This window comes from Tenrec ecaudatus, chromosome 12 (genome assembly GCF_050624435.1).
Source record: "Tenrec ecaudatus isolate mTenEca1 chromosome 12, mTenEca1.hap1, whole genome shotgun sequence".
NCBI lineage: Eukaryota > Metazoa > Chordata > Mammalia > Afrosoricida > Tenrecidae > Tenrec > Tenrec ecaudatus.
In genome coordinates this window covers 55,260,921-55,266,728 of record NC_134541.1, presented here as the reverse complement: position 1 = coordinate 55,266,728, position 5,808 = coordinate 55,260,921, and the positions used below count along the sequence as shown (strand labels likewise).

The 5,808-nt window shown below is 45.5% G+C and overlaps 1 pseudogene; it reads right to left on the bottom strand.

Moving 5' to 3' along the window:
* Window positions 1-4,180, bottom strand: LOC142422675 (Y-box-binding protein 1 pseudogene; annotated as a pseudogene).
* Between the last annotated feature and the right edge of the window lie 1,628 nt (window positions 4,181-5,808).

Sequence of the window (5,808 nt, the reverse complement as noted above, 5' to 3'; positions counted from 1 at the left end):
CTAGAGGGAGAGGGAATGAGAAAGATATACCTGTTCAGCTAAGATAATCAAAATTGTGCAGTAGCAACACTGAGATGGTTTCTGACCTTGGTTCTCACCTTGATTTTCATTATCCTCTTCATTATTGTCCTCTCTGCGATGAGGTTGGTGAGGAGGGTCCCTGCGAAACCATATTCTACAACCGTGACACATATTCTGTCTCACTGGTCTGCTTGTTCTCCTGCACCCTGGTTGTCAGCACCCTCCATCACATCTTCCTGAAGGGGAGGAAGGTTGGAAAGCTCTGGTCGATGCCCACAGGGCCTCTGCGTGTAGGAAGGTGGGAACTGTCACCTGCTGTAGGACCTGTGCTGTTGGGCCTGGCCTTCAGGAGCATGCTCCAATCTCTATTTCCCCCCTGTTTTTATTCTGGTGATTCTGCTGGTAAGTGAGGGGAGGAGCCCTACGACGTGGGTCACATGTATACGGTTACAGTCTGCTGCATGTGTACTGCCATGCACTGGAACTCCGCCGAGACTGTAGCATTTGCTGCCTTCACACCCTTCTCTCCTTCAACATCACATTCTACAGTCTCTCCATTTGCTACCCTGTGAAGCTACTTCCTGGGGCTGTTCTTCTTTAGGACAGTCTGGTGTGCAAACACATCTTTGATGGAACCACATCCGTTTCTTACATTGAACTGTTTTACTGTTCCCCAAATCTTTGCTGGGATGGCCTTCTTGTCCCCACCAGCAGGTGCCACCAATGTGCGGCTGCCTGAACTGCACTTGCTGGCTGCTGTCCTTGCGCTGCGTGGGATGGAACAGGAGTGCCTGCCCTGCCTGCTCAGGGAATGAACAAAGGGCCTTGGCAAACAAATTATAACACAGGGCTCTGTGAGAACTGAGTAGACAGAAACCACCTTAACCTTGATGCAAGCCCTAGTGAAAATCCTGACACGGGACTGTACTCGAAGATCCTTTGAAGACAGGCTGGCCCAGAGCTGCAGTCTAGATACACTAGAAAGAAACAATGTATGAGACCCACGGACAAACGGACACCATGTCAATCCATGTCATTAAGAGTCTTTATTGTGGAGGCAATTCGGGAAGATGACATCTAGTTAGATTAACCCACCCAGAGCTCTACAGCCAGATCAGAAAATTAGGAGGTAAGGTGAAGGAGACTGAGGGCAGAGTCCTGAAATTATAATCAGGGTACCAGGATCTGTCCTGAACCCCGCTTTTTTTATTTCCACTCACAAAGTGAACCAAGAAAGCACCCAATCGCTCTAGGGTCAGTATGCTGAGTTCATGCGCCCAGCTGAGTATCCACATGTGCCCTAGTTTAAAGACAAGTCGCAATTTCCCCAGGCTGACACCCTAAAGGGGACATAATCCCAGACACAGGAGAACCTCTGAGAGTTAGTCACAGGACCCCACACTAGAGCTTCCTGCGCTGTTAGCTGCCTTAAATTCATATCCGGGGGATCAGAGTTGGCGGGCAGCAATAGATTTGGAGCAGTTGAAAAAAAAGTAAGGAAATGTACATGAGTCCGGGTGTGGTGTGACAGAAAATAGCGGATGGTCATAGCCCAGGGGCAAATTCAGTTCCAGTTGGCTGAGAAGAAAGCAACCTCTCTGAAAAGCTGGATCTCCTCTTCTGGTGGTCAATGTGGCAGGCCCCAAATCAGGGCACCCCAGAAGCCCAACATAAAAGAGAAAATATATTTTCTTGGTAAAAACTGCAAATGCCAGCTTCATTGTTTAACTCCAAAGCAACTGATAGAATGAGTCCATTAACATACATTAGCATAGTAAGGGAGCCCATGCTAAGGAATGCCAGAAATTAGCTACAGAACACAGAGGCTTTCAACATAACAAGACCTTTTAAAGCAAGCCTCGGTTTCAGAATAACATAATTTAATTCCAGCTCACAGCAGGGCGGGTGAGGCAGGGAGTGTGAACCTCTGAGCTATTAGTGCATTAGCGGTCCTGGCACAAGCTAGGACAACAAGCCCAGCTCGCTCTCAGTGATCCGACACACAGCTGGGGAGGTCCTGACTGTCCCAGGGCCATACACGGGGCTGAGGGAACACCCCCCACCCCAACCCGCCTGCACCACTGGTACATACAGCACAAGGCGGCTATACCTGTGCTCAACAGTGCTGTGGGAACCGCTGACTGGCCTCTGCTGCGATCTTGCCTTTGAGGGTAATTTTGCACAGCATTGTGGGCCCCTACCCAAAGCAGGCACATCACCCTGCTAACTTGAGGCAGGGTTGGAACGCCTCTAGCCCCACAGTCAGGGGATCAAGCCTCAGTTGTCTCGTTACTTACCACTCTTTTATATCACGTTATTCTCTTGCCATTCTGTCTTCCCCACCGCAGTTGGTATCAGCGGACCCAGACTGGTTTTGCTTTGTTTTCTCTTTTTCTTTTATTTCTTCTTTTTCTCTCTTTTTCCTCTTCTCTCCCTCTCTTTCCTTTCATATATCACTGCTGGCTTCTGGGACACTACCCCCCCCCACCTAGGGCAAGTCGACCCAAAGAGCAGGGGAACTCCAGCCTTCCCTCTGTGGGAGCATCGCACACCACACAGGCAGCTGTGACAGCCTTCGACAGCACTTCACACTGCTGAAGAAACCTCTGACTGGCCTCTAAGGTGATCTTGCCACCTAGGGTGTTTCCACCCAACACCAGTTGGACCCTTCACTAAAAGGGCATGCCAACCTGCCACCTTGGGGTAGGGTTTACACCACTCTGGCTCTACATTCAGGCAATCAGGAATCAGCTGTTTCTTTACCCTTTATTTTTGTCCTCTCTATTTCTTCTCTCTTTCCCACCACAGTTAATCTAAGCGAGCACCATTGTGGATTTTTCCTCCCACTTTCTCTTTTTCTTTCTTTTATCTCTCTTTTTTCCTCTTCTTCTTTCTCTCTTCTTTTCTGTTTCTCTCCCTCTCTTTCCACATACCACTGCTGGTTCCAATACCCTACCAGCTGCCTAGGACAGCTCCGCCCACCCAGTGGGGAGAGGTACAGGCTTCCCTCTGTGACAGTGCTGCGCACGTCATGAGGCAGTGCTACACACGGCAAAATATGGGGCGCAGCTATCACTTTATCTATTTTTTCTTCTCTTTTTTTCTTACTTTTCTTCTTCTGTTTCCCCCTTCTTCTATGTCTTCTCTCTTTCCCTCCACAGTCTCAGCAGACTCAGTTTCCTTTTTTGTTTTTTTACAGTTTTTACTTCTGTTTTCTCTTTCCATTTTGTGTGTGTTCTTTGGTTTTTTATTTTTGCTCTTGTCTTTGTCTTCTCCTTTCTCTCTGTTTCTTTTATTCTCCCTCTTTTTCCTTTCACAAACCACTACTGGCCTTCAGGCCACTCCCTGCACCTAGGGAAACTCTAACAGCCCAGTTGGGGGAGGTTCTGTCTGCCCTTGTTGGCTTTACATGCAGCTGGAGTACATGCCCATCCTCCACCATACCCCAAGTAGCTGGGGGAATCTCCCCTTCAAACAGCTGGGTAACTTCAGCCGACACCCCAAGGCACTACAAGTGACTGGGGGAACTCCTGCCCACAGTTGGTGGTGCTCCACGCTGCTGTAGGTACATCCGCTCAACTTCAACAGCAATCTTTCTTACTAAAGTAATTCCACCTGCCAGCTACGGTGCTCTACTCCACGGAGGGTACACCCACTCACCTTCCACGAAAGTCCATTTGCAAAGGGAAGCACCACACGTTATATGAGATGCTTCAGGCACAATGACACACCACTATGGCTTACTGACAGATCAGCCAGTGAAATGCCACCCATGTGGACCCACAACCACACAACCAGTGTCCAATGAGAGGACTATCCAATTCACATTTCAAATAACAAAATACTGGTAGGCTAGGATTCGTGAAACCACATGAAGATACAGCAGTAGCCTGAACCCCAGTGCAGCTACCTGCAGGTTGTTCATAAAAGCACTCATACGAGTCCCCCAAGAGAGAACTTAGTGCTCTTTGACTCTAGAGGATGGTGCTGGTCTCCTCTAAAGCAACATTTATACAGCAACCAGCCCCAAAATCTCAATGCAAAAGCAGTAGAACCAGAAGACAATGTTGGAAGAAGACATTAACTTAATGATATGCATAGAAGAAGCAGATACTTACCTGGCAGAGAAAGGAATCTTCAAAATGCTGCTTGCAGTCATACAGGGCATGAGGGAAGCAATACAGGAAAAGGATGAAATGATAGAAGAGATAAAAGCAATGCACAAAAGGGAAATATAAGACTTAAGTGATGAAATAACAGAATCCAGTAGCAAATTAACAGACTTGAGGAGGCAGAGAATCACACCAGCGACCTAGAGGATAACCAATCAGACCTCAACAAATTGGAAAAGCTGTCAAATAATAAGACAAGCAGAGATACTGAAGAAAACTTGAGAGCCATGTCTGATGCTATGAAAAAGAAAAATATTAGAATAACTGGACTACCAGAACAAGACCCAACCAAGAATTCAGCAGCAAAAATAGCGAGGGAATTCTTAGAGGAAAGTTTCAACAGCTTAATCAATGAATGCCAGGAAACCATTCAGGAGGCTGAAAGAACATCAACCAGGCTAAAACCCAAGAAGATGTCTCCAAGACACATAATAGTTAAGTTATCTAACTATGAGGAAATGGAGAGGATTATAAGAGCAGCTAGGGAAAAACAAATAGTCACTTATAAAGGTTTCCAAATAAGAATATGTTCAGCTCTATCAACAGACATGATGAAGAAGAGGAGGGAGTGGAGTAACATATTCCAAAAATTGAGGAAAATAATGCATACCTAGCCCAATTACCTATTAAATTAGAAGAAGAAGTAAGAATCTTCCCAGAGAAGGAAAAACTCAGAGAACACATAAAAAGAAAATCAGCCCTACAAAGGATCCTTGCCCACCAAATATAGCCAGAAGATCAACACTCACTGAGTGCAAATAGGAGGCCATTACATAGAACAACTCAACCCAGAGGGCGACAAAGATAAAACAGCCCCCAATATAGAATTAGCTTAATAGTAGAAAGAAGGCACAGACACACACACACACACACACACACACACAAAACCCACATAACATAGGTAGATAGGGAAACACCCAACGCAAAAGGTGCAAGATGACATCACAGAATCCACAGATGGATGAGATAACACTGAATATCAATGAACTGAACTCTTACATTAAAAGCAGAGGCTAACAGACTGGCTGAGAAAACAACCAATTGATTTGCTGCCTACAGGAGACACATCTCAAGCCTGCAGACAAAAACAGGTTGAGAATTAAAGGCTGGAGAGAAATATACCAAGCAAATGGCAATGCAAATAAAACATGGGTGGCAATCTTAATCTATGACCAAATTGAACTCAAGGTACAAGCTATAAAAATAGACAAGGAGGGGCACTATGTAATGCTCAAGGGAACAGTAGACTAAGAACCACTGAGCATAATAAATGAGTATGCGACAATGAGAGCTGCAAAATTCATAAATCAAACACTCCAAGAGATGAAAAAAGAAATCACAGGTTCAACAATTATAGTAGGTGACTTTAAAACACCACTCTCTGAAAAATACATCACTCGGAAAGAAACAATAAGGAGGCTACAAATCTAAACAGCACAATTGGATGACTTGACTTCATAGATATTTTCAGAGCTTTCCACCCAAATGCAAAAAATGTATTCTTTTTAGGTCCACATGACACATAATTGACCATAGACCACATGCTGGGACACAAGTCGAACCTGAGTAAATTCAAGTCCAGAGAGATTATACAGACGTCTCTCTCAGATCACTA